The following is a 15,668-nucleotide window of genomic DNA, read 5'->3' on the forward strand; positions in this document are numbered from 1 at the left end:
GTTTTTAACAACAATGATTTGAACGGATATCATTTGGTTTTGGTTAACATTTTATAACATTTTTCAAATGAAGGCAATATTGCTTGTTTGTTGATGATGTTTCAAATGAAGGCAATATTGCTTGTTTGATGATGATGGCGTGTTGCTCAATTAAGAGTGTTCTAGTTATCAAAAAGCTGAGCCTAAAGACAGCTCATGCTTAAAGATTTTTATAATAATATTGAGAGTTTTATTTGCTTGCTTCTTGCACAGTTAAATTTAGTTATCTATATATTAGTGTTACCTTACTTGTTCCCTATTCATCTATGGCTTCCAAAGTGTAATTTAGGCTTTGTTTCCTTGTATCAAGTTCTAATAATTAACTAATTGCCGGGCTTCAATTACCCTTACAATTCACCCATATTGACCAACTGACAGAGAAGTGTGCATACATGCACAGAATCTACCAAACAATACAAAATTCAATATTATTTGCTCTCTAATAGTTCATATATGGCAATAATAATATTTTTTTAAATAGGATTGTTCATAAATAAGGTCATAAGGTCTCCCTCTTTGGCTTTTACTGACAGCAGCACTTCACCAACAGTATCAATTTGTTGTGATAAATAGCCTTGGAAGTAGAAGTCACGAAGATTCTTTAATCAAAGTTTGATACATGTACTATATGTTAGTGGAGCATGTGTCCTATCAGAGCTGATCAACACTTCAAACATTCCTTGGCAGCAACAATCAATGAAATAGCAAAGTCTGTTAGAATTTGTAGGATTTTTGCCAGAACAATATGACATTTACCTTGATTATATTAGAGGAAAGTTAGAATAAACCTTCATATTGTTAGTGAAGATATATTGCCAAACTGGCAGCTCCTTTACAGGAAGCTATCAAAAAAGCTAAAGAGGGAATATGCTATACAAAACATACAAAAACCCTTTGCTAAACAATTTAAATTAAAGAACATCATAAGTACAATTCAATAAGGATTAGACATCTAAGTAACTGCAAAATGCTGACAACATATTGGAAAAGCAAGGTGGAATAGAGTTTCCTTGAAAAGATATATTCCAAGGCCAGAGTAAGGTATTTGGGAGCATAATACAATTCACAAAACCTCAGATTAATTTTGAAGATAAATTCCTGCAAAATGAGTAATTATTCAAACTGGAATAGTCACAGAACCTGAACTAAAGAATATAGTTCTACCTAGAAGAAATAAATTAGGGTTTAAAATATAAGTACTTACTTCCTTTAAAAAATGTCAATAAAAATGTCAATTCTTTTTATTTACAGAGAGAGGGAGACTTTTCTTGGCAGAAAAAGAGAAATTGCTGTGTGTCTCTCTCTCTCTCTGTGTGTGTATAATGATACTTCCTTTTCTACCCACCCTATGATGGGTTTTCAGAGTCCAGTATTAGGTAATAATTGTTGTGGACAGTGGGGAGGAACATGGGCCAGCCCGGGAGGACTCAGATGAGGGTCCTGAGTCTGACACAGAGATGGGGCCAGGGCCATCTGGGAGTTATGTGCTGACTCCGGAGCCTCCAGAATCTGACAGCAGTGAGGCAGAGGAACAGGGGGAGCCTGTTCCCAGTGCACATATGTGCAGAGCTGCCAGCAGGCAAGAACAGTTAAGACAAAGGGGGTGACTCGGGAGTAAGGCTTGTAGGTGATTGGTCCTCCCATAAGACATAAAGGAGGAACAACAGGACAGGAATTTTTGCAGGAAGCAACTTTGTTCATATTGGTCAGTTTGAAACCTGAATCTCGGTGTTGAATTTGTGTTCGGTTTTTGACTCCTATAACTAATTGGACATTTAGTCGTTGGCAGCATTTCAAGGAAGATAAAGGTGTGTGCTTATCAGACTTCTCCTGAAGGACTTTGGCAGACTTCCATAGCACTATTTACAAACTGTTTCAGACTCATTACAGGCTGTGAATGACTACAATTCACAGCTTTTGAAATAAAGAAAAAAGGGTTTTGGAACTAACGTGTGTTTGTTAGTGTCTCCATAAGCCTTGGTCAGAACAATAACACCTGTGGGCTGAAAGTGCATGTCACAGCTATCATGCCCTTTTAGAGATACAATGCCTTTCTCAAAAATCAATGGAGGAGGCGCTTCTTTTGCCTTTGCTCATGACCTCTAAGCCTGAACTTTAAAAGTGTACCCAAAGCTCTGTGCTGTTTTCTTCATGTTATGTTGTTCCTTCCTCTTTTGCCTTTTCTAAATGAGCACCAGACAAATATTTCCTGCCCATATTCTTACACAGTTCTACAAAAGGGATGTAGCAATTGCTTCCATTTCAATTGCACAAAGAAAAGGGAACAACAAAATATCAAGGTCTCACCAGAGAAGTGTTCTACTTGTGTATCCCCTGTTTCCCTTTTCTTTCAAACTGCAACCACTAAACTTACTCAAAAACCTTTGTGGTGGAGCTTTGTTAAAATCTTTTGAAAGTCCAAACATACCAATATTTGTAGATCTGGGTTGCATCTTTAAATATCCGTTCCACTCTTCAAATAACACACCTTTCTCTTTTTCTTTCTCCCTCCTCAGATATTTTAGGTACTAAATGGGAGGAGAGGAGAGGAACATCTCATCTGCACCTGCTGGACTCATGAGACTGCCATTCCCCAGTCCCAAACAAGCGGGAGGGAGGGGGAGGCAGCTGGGGGAGCAGAGTAGCATGTCTCTCAGCGCATTCTCCCAGTTCCCCTTCAATCCTGACAGTGGGAAGGGATGCCTGGCCTGGGCAGCAGGGTGATTGTCACGGGGTGGGCGGGCTTAACTATGGACATCCAATCCATCCAGTCCATCCAGCAAGAAGACAGCATGCCTCTTGATTGTGCATGGGTGATGGCTGCCAGAGTAGGTTGCTTCTCTTTGGCAGGTTTCAGTTCACAGCAACCCTCACTAAAGCTCACAACCTCCTACCTGCCTGCTCTTCTGATGCCTACCTCATGCATACAGACAGTACAGGAACAGAGGTAAAATTGTGCATAATTGCTAGTGGAACTTGGAATCAAGCAAGGACAAAAGTTCAACAACAGCAGCAGGCCGGGGGGGTGGGGTGTCCGTTTTTGCAGGTTCAATTCAGCTGTGAATGCTGTAAGCCCTACCACAAACTTCCACTTCGATACACGAGAAAGCAAAAAGTGCAGCCTTTAAACAGGAATCATTGACCACTCTTCTGAAACTGCTGGTTAAAAGAGGCCGATTTAGTTATAAATGTCTTAGCAGTTGCCATTATGCAAACATGGGTTTCATTAGGCAATGAGCAAAGTCTACTAGTTGATTTTACACAGGCCAATGAACAGCCATCAGATGTCAGGATCCATGTCACTCTCAGGTAGTTCTGCCCTATTTATTATTAATAGAGATTCTGAGTCTTTAAGAAGTGTAAAATGTGTATAATGAATTCATAATTTATTTTCTCCTAGTATGAAGATGGGGAGAACATGAAAAAAAATTGAACTTTTAAAAACCTATGCATATTATGTATATATTAAAACCATGGATCATTATTAAAAAAGACAGCCAATGGCTTGTGGGAATATGAGGATTTCTTCACATTATTTAAGTAAAGCAGTCCAGAGCTGACACTGATTGTTGGAATAGCACAATTATAAGCTGTAGTAGTAATGTTTGTACCCAGGTAGGATGTATTCTCTGAGTTGCTTTCTCAGAAAAGATGTCAGTACTAAGCATGAGTATGGGAGCTTTCAATCATCACTCCAGCGAATGCCTATTAAAGAAAAGGGACCAGTATGCAATTCATTAATTTCCCTTTGGCTTTATAATTACAACTGAAAAAGTCAATGAAAGATTGAGTCCTTCCAGATCTAAGTATCTTACTTAATTTATGTCCAGGACAGGCCTTACCATTATGCAGAATTTTTCCCCCACCAGAAAAGAATCGAGGTGTCAGAAAAATTCACAAAATGGCCCAGTATGCTATTTTTATTGTATTTTTTAGTTCTGGGAAAGAAGAAAAGTATGTGTGAAATATTCTGACTCAGGCAGCTATGATATACAGTATGCACTCTGACCAGGATGGGACATTAGAAGGATATATGATTGCCTGGACTAAGCTGCCCCATTCTTCTATTCATAAAAGTCACCAAGAGCCTTGTTTTCCAACAGTTGAGACCTTGTGTCTACTCTGGCTCTAGATCCAACCTGCCCATCCTTTGTGCAAAAGATGAATAAGTTTCATTTGAAAGAGACCTGAACCACTCTTTGAAATTCAGATTAGGGACCCCACTCTAAGAAGGGACAAGACTATAGGAGAAACTTGTAAATGGATGTGGATTTTTTTAAAAAAAATCTGGCATATGAATATTATTTTAACTTAACTATGTTATCTATTACATTTTAACATTACACCCAGTCACAGACACCCCAGAAGTTATAATAACAGACTTGCAAGTCTGATTGTGCAGTACCTCATTTTCCCTCTTTTAGTTCAGTGAATTAGGCAGATGTTTGTCTGGGCCACTTCTGATTATTATTTGTTGTGAATTCAAAATGTTTTGGCCCTCTATCACCCTACTTATGAATCTTCCATACCTCTATCAAGGTCATCTTCTCTACAGACATAGAACGTGATTATTTTGTGTATTAGTGCAAGTGTACATGCGTGTTATTTTTGCCAACTTCTTTAAATTGATTTTTGCCAGGCTATATGAAAATTAGTTAAAACCAATAGTAGCAATCTAGCAACCAGTATGTTCCCAGTAAAAGAAGTCAAACTTATTTGTTTGATAAAACTTGCATCAAAACATAAATCTGATCTGCTCTAGCAATGTTTGTAAGGAAAGGAATGTCCCAGTTTCAGTATGACCGTTAAAATTCATGTAGTCACATCAATGAACAGATTTTATGAGAGTTCTTATTTGGATTTCAAAATGTTAAGGCTACATAAATTACTTTGATGATAAAACAACAGTGCCCACACAGCCATGTATAGAAATGAAATGGAATTCTGTTATGTAAACTTTTGTTGTGCCTTTTAGCTACATGGTTTTGGTTAAAAAAATGGAATGAGCAATTGCATGGCTAAAATGTTAGAATATTTTATTTATTCATAATTATTAGGCTGCACTCTTTGAAAAAAATATTAATATGGATAATTTTTGTAGTGCTCCAATTGTAACATGCCTTGAGATCACAAAGAGTAGTGATATAGTAGATTAAACTGTACAAATTAAGAATAATTCACAAGTGTCTGATTTCTAATATAGTCTTCTGAAGTAAGAAGGAAAATATTTTTTTGCATTTGTCAACTTAATTTTAACAACATATTATATTCTAAATTGGATGATAAGCCTGCATTGTGTATACTTCTCTTTTTAAATAAAAAAAATTACCTGTTTAGAATGAAAATGTATTTTGAAAAAAGGAGGAAAAGGAGGAAATATCAGCTGATGATGAAAAAAGAAAATAGCTCTGCAATTAGGACCCAAAGATGTTTGATGCCTGAATGTGTGAATCAGAGCCATTCAGTGGGCTCTGGAATGCTCTCAAGTTCCTTGCCAACAGCTGCAAAATCTGCCAAAAGCTTCTGATGAAAACAAGATCCATCATGGGCTATCAGTAGAATTTACAGACACCCATCATACAGTAACAGTTCTGCGAACAAAGGGATGATCAAATGAAACCCAAATGTTTTGCCTGATATCCCGCCCCCCACAAAGAGTCTGAAAGAACAATCAGCAAGAATTGAAAAAAGAAATATACCAAACTATTCATGATGGGCTGGATAACAGATAATGGAAAAAACTTGCAGTGGCTGTTTATATAATTGTCTCCTGAATCTTTATCCACCTGGGAACTAGCCATTATCCAGTTTCACTAAGCTCATAGAAACATCACTGTGGAATAAATTTAAAGATCCATTTACACTGGCATTTGTCTCTAAGACACTCAGGGGGCCTCCGAGGGAGGGGAAGGAGGAGAAGAAGAAGGGGAAGGGGGGCGATTCCCAAAAATCTTGTGCTGACCCGGCCCGTCTGTCAAATTTTAAAAGTGAATGCGGCCCCCGAGCCAAAAAGTTTGCCCACCCCTGCTCTAAGAGAACACAACCAGATGTGTTGCAAGATGTGTATTAAATGTCCTATATATAATATTTTATACTTAAAAATAATTTTTTTAAATTTTTATTTTGTTTTAAATTGGTTTGAATGTCTATATAAGCAGAAAGGATGGGGGTTTGAATTGTATAACTTTCTAAATGTATACATTACTTTGCCCTCATAGCAGTGCTTCATCTGGCCTGCATGCTTTGTTTTGTTTTTTGTCATTCCCTTCCTACACCTTTTCTCTTTCTTTTATTATACCTTGAGAAAACACTTCATTTATAACTTCAGTTTCTTATCCCTGATATTAGAGATCAGCTGATCAGATAAGAAACCCAGTACTCAGAAATGTGCTGTTTGTAAGCCCTGAGAGGCATTTTCCTCTCCTTGCAGATGAAGGACTGCCTATCTCAGTGCTATGCAGACAAAACATCTACTTCTTGACTAGATGTATATTTTCTCCATTCAACTTACTGGAGATAATGGAAATGTTCAGAAATGGATCCAGAGACTTCAGTTACTGCTTCTGGAGAATTCACTGTAGCCATGTTCTTCAACCTTGGCCATTTGAAGAGGGTGGACTTCAACTTCCAGAATTTCCCAGCCAGCAAGGAATTGTGGAAGTCCCCACATCTTCAAGCCGCCAAAGTTGAGAAACACTGCACTATAGCATTGTATTATGATTGTGCAGCACATCATGTGAGATATTGGGGAAATCTGCTTATTCTAACCTGGAAATAGACAAATAGGCTGAAAAACAGCTTCTATCCAAGGGCAGTAGCTCTTTTGAATTCTGCTGTATAGTGCAGTGTTGGTGTCGTGTCGGGGTTTTTTGGTTTAATGTGTGGAGGGTGAAGGATGTGTGTTTGTGTTTATTTTCATGGTCATGGTCATGATGTGCACTGAAGATGGTGTTTGATTTTGTTGTATGAGGTGCAATGGCAATAAAGTAAACAAACTAACTAACTGAGAAATTAACAGTTCCATCTCCATTGGAAGATTTCCATCAGGATTGCTCTGGTCCAAGAAAGAAAAATCCCAGCAATTTTTTCCCCTCAATTATGAAAAGTTCAGAACAGATATCCCATATGGATTCAGGCATGTAGTGAAAGAAGATTGCAAGCTACATATTAACCTCCATCAAACTGTTGCCCACCAGATCACAATTTTCATCATTTTCAGCCAGCACTGGCATCTTGGTTAGCAATAATAGCAGTAATGATTTCAATGAGTTTCATTTCTTAGCTGAAAGAATTTTGCAGCAATTTAGTCATATTGGAGCAATTTAGTCATATGTCCATGGGCCTGTCTGAAAAGAAGTCACCGTCTGTTTTAATTTGTTATATTTTTATGTTATCAAGAAGCGTCAGAAGGAAGAAGCAATTTCTTAGAGTTCCATTATTTCCTCTCTTATCCTGAACATTGAATTGCCCTATTTGTTTTAACATTTATTTTAAAAGCATATGTCAATGTGTGCAGACATGGACATCTGGAGACAGAGAATACTCCTTGTGTAGCAATGGGTCTGTGGATGTATGTCATTCTGATGATTCTCCATTTTGTGGATGTGATTCTGCTATTTCTACAGAATATATTCAGTGCCTCTCCCAATTCTGGGATATCACTTTGATACAACGTTCCCAAACTGTCCAGTACTCCTCCCATATATTTTAGGGTTCTGTGCAGTGGTGGGATTCATATTTTTTTACTACCGATTCTGTGGGCGTGGCTTAGTGGGCATGGCAGAGAAAGGATACTGTAAAATTTCAAGTCAGAGGTGATCTTTACCGGTTCTCTGAACTACTCAAAATTTCCGCTATCGGTTCTCCAGAACTGGTCAGAACCTGCTGAATACCACCTCTGGTTCTGTGGCATGATGTTTGGCAGTTTAGAAGTACTGCTTTTAAAAATATATATCTTCATCTTACTTCTTTATGTACTCACATTTATGTGACACTACCAATGTTCCAGAAGCTTTGGGCAAGAAGCCATTTTGGAGTCACCCATATATTTTCTTGGCCTTCTACCTTTTTTCGTCCCTCACAAATTCCCATCTCTTTTTATCTTTTACTCAGTGCACTTACTTTTCCCATTTTTTGCTCTCTACCCTAACCCCTTAATGGGTAGCAGTACTGTATCTTGGTTATTTCCTGTTTATTTTTATATATAACTATATACAATTTATATACAGCCATTGCAGCATCTCCATAGTCATATCATCAAAAAATCAGACATTTGGCAACTGACTCATATTTATGACGTTTGCAGTGCCCTGGGGTCACATGTTCACCTTTTGTGACATTCTGACAAGCAAAGTCAGTGGGGAAAACAGATTCACTTAACAACTATGTTACTAATTTAACTACAGTGATTCATTTAACAACTGTGGCAAGAAAGGTTGTAAACTAGGGCAAAATTCACTTAACAACTGTCTCGCTTACCAACAGAAATGTTGGGTTCAATTGTGGTTGTAAGTTGAGAACTACTTGTACTACAAAGCAAAGCTACAGTTATGCTCAGCAAATTTGTTTCTCTGGAGAACATCTAGGGAAGGAGAATGAGAAGGACATAGAATAGGATTTCTGTTATTATGGTTTTAAAAAGCGTATTTCTGAATTTGATGACATTCCAGATGTGCAGTCTAGGATATTTGTTCATGGACCAGTTGTATCGGAACATCACTGTATACTGACTTTAGTATTAGGAATTTCCTATCCAAGTTGCATCTCCATAATCCCAACCTCAAGCTTCAAGAGAGATAGCCAGCTGAGTCTGAGGTTCCTCTTCCATAGAAATTGAAATAAGTGCTCTTCTGTAGACCAAAGAATTGTCTTTTTGTATTCAGATTCTTCAGGAAAGTGTGACTTGGAGAAAAAGGATGGATGGAGGAAGAATCTTGTAGGGTCTGATCTAGTTATAGACACAGCAAGTTGTTCATATAGGGTTTCCTGATTAAGCAGGGGGTTGGACTAGAAGACCTTGTAGTCCCTTCACACTCTGTTATTCTATTCTATTCTATTCTATTCTATTCTATTCATTCATTTGGAATTGTCCGGGGTGCTGTCTTTTAGGGATGGATCAGTACACTTTGTTCCACTTTAATGTAACTATGAATGGGTTTCTTGTTTGACGTATAATTGGAGGGAGAGTGGGCAGAAAAAAAGAGGAGAAGAAGTACTTTCCAGTGCTACATTGGAAAAAAGTATTTGGCTATTTCAGCTTGACAGAACAAAACAAGCTCCTTGGGAATTGAGACAGCCCACAGAGACTCTTGAATAGTGGCTTTACTGGCATGCTAGGAATTAGTGCTGAAATTTCACAGAAAAAGCATGAATGTTATGCTGGTAAAGCTGTGTATTTAAAGGTTATGTATGTGACATTATAGAAAAGGACATTCATATGATAAAGCAGTATTACTGAAAGTCCAAACCCCAACTTATTCAAGCTTATACTAATATTTCCTAAAAGCACATTTCCATAATATTATACGTAGTGGGGAAGTGGCATGATTCCATGCATATTGATATTAAATTCAACCTCACTTCTTGTTTTATAGGTTATTTTAATCCAGAATGATTATTGCTGAAAATGTACAGTTCTTGAACATCCTGTGGCTGGTGATAGCTTTCATCAGTTCATCTGGGTGTGTATGACTTTCGACTTTCCAATACAAGGAATCCTGTATAATGTTTGGAGACCTAAGCATTCGTATTTTCCAAGCATCTCTTTAAATAATCAAACTGTATAATTTCTCTCTTCTCAGACTGCCTTAATTTTGTCCTTGAATTTGAATGATGCACTACAAAAACATTTACAAAATCACACCAAAGTGACTTTTTTCAATACTGGCTACAATGAAGGATTGATTTGCTAACACACACATATTTTGTAATTTCTTAGGAATACAGTCTTGGATATTCATGGCATTACTGCCTATATAATAACATTATTTCTCTTACCTAATTTCTCATGAGAAGACTCCTCCAGGTTCTATAAATGATTTCCTTTAACAATGAAAATTTGTGAACATTTTTTAAAGCTTGCATATCACACATTTGGGACATATGTTTTTGTTTACCTGTCTTCTGTGTCACCAACTTGTTCTAACTTTTAATGATGGATGGCTTTTTAAAGACCTCTTTCTTCAGCCTGTGTCCATGATAAGGGCCAGTAGAATAAAAAGGACAGTCATTTTCATACAGGTCTCACAAATCAAGAATACACCATGACTGAAGTACTTGCATGTTACACAGTTTAATGGACTCATGCAAGCATTGTTTATATTGCTATAAGTCACCATTCCCTGTGTCATCGTAGAAATCTGCTAAGCTGTAGTTCCAGAATCTCATATCATTGACCAAGATGGATGAGACTGCTGGAAGTGGCAATTGAATAACATCTGAATGTTACAGATTGCTCATATCATGTGATTCACTTGCTTTAAGCTTTACATGATATATAAACTTACTCATGATCACTTAGCATTATAAATGAATCATTTTATTGTGATGTAAAATTATAGCCTGTTATTTGTGAATCTTTTCTATTCTTTCAGCTTCTATTCATCTACTACTGCATGTTGTCAAATAGATTATTTCTTCTTTTATATCACTCCTATATGTATCTATATTGACTGTTTATCCAACCCCCTACAAAGTATTTCTTTTCTCTATTCCTGCCTATCATTCTTTCAGCATCTCTTTTTTTGTGGATTCATTCAAGCAAAACATTTGGGTTTCATTTGCTCATCTCTTTGTTCGCAGAACTGTTACTGTATGATGGGTATCTCTAAATTCTCCTTATAGCCCATGATGGATTTTGTTTTCATCAGAAGCTTTTGGTAGATTGGCAGCTCTTGGCAAGGAACTTGAGAGCATTCCAGAGCCCACTGAAATAGATAACCAACAATGGCACTGATTAACAAATTCAGGCATCAAATATCTCTGAGATTCTTTAGGTCCTAATTGCAGAACTATTTTCTTTTTTCATCAGCTGATATTTTCTCTATTTTCTGAAATACATTTTTTGTTTAATATGGTGTAGAAGCCTCTTTCAGGTACAGTAAGAAGAAATGTAATAAGGCACATTTGGAAGTAATTGTGTTTTTTCCCCTTTAAAAAAGAAGTATACTTGATACAGTCTTACATTTCTTGTAGCACACCTGGTTGTCTTCTATCAAAGAAAAATATTACTCTAAATAGGTCTTTAACAGTGATGTTTCTATAACCTTACTGAAACTGAGTAATGGTTAGTTCACTGACTGATAAAGATCCAAGAGACAATTATGTAAACAGCCATTGCATTTTTTCCCATTATCAGTAAAAAAAACCTTCCTCCTCACCACATCACAGGAAGACATATTGAAGGAAGAAATCTCTACCCAAATGTAGAAAGATATATATTGGTTCTAAGTGGGGACAAATTCAGATGCTGAAATTTATCCTGATCTCTTTCATCATAAACACTATGAACATCTTTCGTGAAAAGAGATTGGTTACTGATAGGGTGCCAAGGAGCTTGCCAGAATAGTTACAAAACTACGTTTCAGAATATAAGACACTAAAAATGAAATGTTCTTGAATTTTATCATCCACAAGGGATGATGGGAATCTTTCAGGGAAACCAGAATTTCTTTTTATTTATTTATTTATAATTAATGCATTACACATTAAATGTATTAAAACATTCATAGGAACAGAAAATGCATTAAAATATATAAAGGAATAGAAAAAAACAGCTGCGTAAAAGAAAAAAATAAGATTGAAACTGACATGGTAGATAAGAATAAAATAGAATCGCCTGACAGGATCAGTGGCCTATAAATTTAACAAATAAAATAAAACAGCAAAAAGGAAACAATTACAATAAAATTTAAAAATCATTATTTCATTAATTGGTTAATTAAAAATAATTGATGTAAATATAATTAAATATTAATTAAACCATTATGTCATCTTAGGAAATATCTATACATTTAATTATTAGTATCAATACATTATTGTTTGCCATTGTTCAAAAGGTAAATGCACATGTAAAAGGGGGGGAAGAGAGAAAGGGAAATCATTTTTAAAAATGTATTAAAAAGAAAGAAGAAAAATAATTGTAAAAGCTTTTAGGAAGCTACAGAGTAAACTCTTCCCCCCCCCCCACCATCAGACTGAGAATTACAATTTATTTTAAAACACTAAAATTACTTCTAATTATACTTCGTACATCAATTATTTTTCTCTTAAAAACTATATTATAAGAGTCTGCATTCACCTGGGTGTGGAATATATGATATATGGGGGGGGGCCTCTTCTTACTTTCATCGAGGTAAATATGTTCTATTCTAAACGTGTGCTGTGAATTTTGTGATTGAACCATATGTCCCGAGTTTTTTTTTTCCAATTTGATATTAGCAAAGCGACTCTTGTTCAATGTTGAGCTAAATTTATCCTCATAGACATCAGCATTAATCGAAGTATTTTTATTTACTTATTCTGAAGAAATTCCTGGTTTAAAAAAATGAAGTTTTTTCAATTTTGTTTTTTTTTAAATAATTCTATGCATTTCTTTTGAATAATCTTGAAGTTTTTATGTCCATATTTATAAAATATTCCTTCTGTATCACATTTCTAGCATATTATTTTTCTGTTTTTGCATAAAACAATTTCCAGTTCTTTTTAAAGTTATACACCATTTACAAACACCTTATATCAATCTTCTTTTAAATTGTAAAAAATAATAATAATAGGGTTGGGGAGAGGGGAGAGGAGATGTAGGGAGGATCAGGTGGGAAAAAGAGATCCTAATTTGGCTCAGTACTGCTGGATCCTTTCCTTGCAATTTCGAGGCAATTCCAATCTATGGATGCGGTTGAAATGGCATTTTGGCACACTGCAGCTCTGGTGTTGCTTGCCAGCTCACAAGGCAGGTTATAGGGCAGTGATGGGAGGGGAAATAGGCGGAGGGGGAATTGGAAGTAGACCCTTACCTTACTGAGCCACAGGGCTAGGAGGCACCAAGTCCAATATGATTTGGATTCAGATAAGTACTTTGTTAAAGAACTACAATTCTTGGTTAATGATAGACAAGATTGCCATCACTACACAATACAGTCACATGACATCTCACTTTATGACTGCATTGCTTGCGATCATAACTTGAGGACTTTGTATAGGAAATTTAATAAATAGTGTTTAGTAGTTAATGAAGTAAATGTAGTTATGTTTGCATTTTCTCCTTTTTCCTAAATTTCTTTGCTTACTATTCTTACTCTGGGTCATCACATTTCCTATGCATTATGTAATCTTGTTTACCCTGAAAAGTAATAGCCTGATGACCAATATGTTCATGTACACATCCCACTGGTTCCCATCCCCCCCCCAAGCCCTCCTACCTTGGTTCTATATAAAATATTGGTCTCAAATCAATCACAGGGGGGACCCAGATGTGAGAGTTTGGTAGATGGGGGATAAAATGGGAACCAATGGTTTCCAGGCTAAAGAAGGCTGTTGTATAAATATACAATTGTTCAGTTTCAATGCCATCAATAATTATGTCAAATATTTATTAATTGGAAGAACAAGAGAAAGAAGCCTTGAATTTAAACCTTTGAACATGAAAGACTTGTACATTTTTACAGCAGCAGTACTTTGTATGTCTTTGTCCTTTATTGTTCTTTGTTCTTTGTTCTGCAATAAGGGCTCTAATCTAACTGTACCGAGTCTGAAAAATTTAAGCCAAGGCAACCCACAAAGTTGTGTTATTCTGTGAAATGTCAGAGGTTCTATGATTTACTGCCAGGTCCAGGTAGGAAACCTGACTCCTATTACGTTTGTCTCTACAATTTGAACATTGTCCACTGATTTCTAATTTCCTTTTCTATTTTTTAACTAGTTACCCGTGCATAAGAGCACTTGTACCTTTATGTTATGACTGCTGAAATCATGAACATTGATTTGAAAAATTTAAAAAAATGAACAGCAAACTGTGCCTCCTTCTAACTGAAGGATCAAAGATTCCTGATCTATCTCTTTTGATCACATAAAGACTGCAAGGATTTTTTTTTATCATGGCTTGGTGCAGATCATAGTTCTCTACAACTGATATTTGAATAGCCAGAGAGTACAAAATGAAACACGTACTTCATTATAAATCAGATCTGAAACTTAGTTATATAAGCAAGTTTTAAATATTTTTGAACTTTGGTTGAAGAGATATGCATATTACATATTTTGTTGTATTTTTAAACTTACATCATCTTTCTTGGTTTCTGGTTTCTACATCAAGGGAGGCAGGTGTTATTTCCATATAACCCTATGGCAAAATTCCTGTGGTTTCCAGTAGGAGCAAAAACATGTCCTTTTTCTCCAAAAAAAACCCAAAAAAACCCTCCATCAAATCAACAAAAAGAGCTGCTGGAATTAGCAGCTAAACAGTTCAAAGGCAAGTATGAAAGAACTTTAGACTTGTGGAAAATATGCCCTCCACTCCACTCACAAGAATTATTCACTTCCTTGTGAATACTTCTAACATCAAGAGAATGGAGAGAGAAAAGTAAACAGAAGATGGAGCCTCTATAAAAAGTTTATGATAGTTTCATTCCCTTGCCCTGGGGAAGTTATAATTCTTCTAGGAGTGGAATGTAGAAATACAGAATGGTGTTTAGCTCTCCCATCCCATCTGCCAAACTTAAGATCTTCAGCTTTTTTGCAGCAGACTGTGGCATTTAAACATATATAAATCATACAATTTATAACATGAATGTGTCAATGCAAATTCTACCTATATATGTCCAGTAGACACAACATATTACTATGTTAATCTAACTTTTGTACATCAGCCTTTTTAGATCAATCATCTCTGTGTGGTAGAGGCTACAAAAATACCCAGACAGTTTCAACAGAGCAGGGACTTTGGAGGTCTTCTAGTCTAACCTCAAGCTGGAGACCCTGTCCCATTTTAGACAAATGGCTGTCCAGTCTCTTCTTAAAAACCTCCAGTGATGGAGCACCCACAACTTTTGAAGACAAGTCCCCATGAAAGCCACCTTACCATGAGTTATCCATGATGGACTTGTCAAACAGCTCATGTATGACGACCAATGGCCTTTTCAGACAAGAATACAGATGACTATTTCGATTGAACAAAGCTTAGGCAGAAGAGAGAGATTTACATTCTTCTCTATTTTTCTTTGATATTGGCTTTGTAGAGAGATTTCACCAATAGGTATGACCTTTTATTTTGATCCTCAAGGGATCTTAGGTCAATTTCAAATTGAAATGCCTCTTCTTTTTCATCTGAGGAATAGTCCTTTTCTTTTCTTTTTCAAAATCTTTTAATGCATCATGCAGCCTTGTAAGGTAAAAAGAAGTTACACAATGGAGTGATTTCCAGAATATTCAAGAAATATCCATTTCAAGAATATTCAACAATAGCTTATAATTTGTAAACTATTAATTGATCATAATTGTTTATGACCAGACAGAGATAAAATAGGGATGATGTAGAAATGTGACAATTGCAGAATGTAGAAATGTGACAATTGTAATATTACAACTATATAAATATATTTTTCTGAGAGAGAGAGAGAGAGAGAGAGATATTA

This window comes from Notechis scutatus, chromosome 6 (assembly GCF_049901735.1).
Source record: "Notechis scutatus isolate UNSWTSFEM ecotype Mainland chromosome 6, rNotScu1.2, whole genome shotgun sequence".
Taxonomy (NCBI): Eukaryota; Metazoa; Chordata; class Lepidosauria; order Squamata; family Elapidae; genus Notechis; species Notechis scutatus.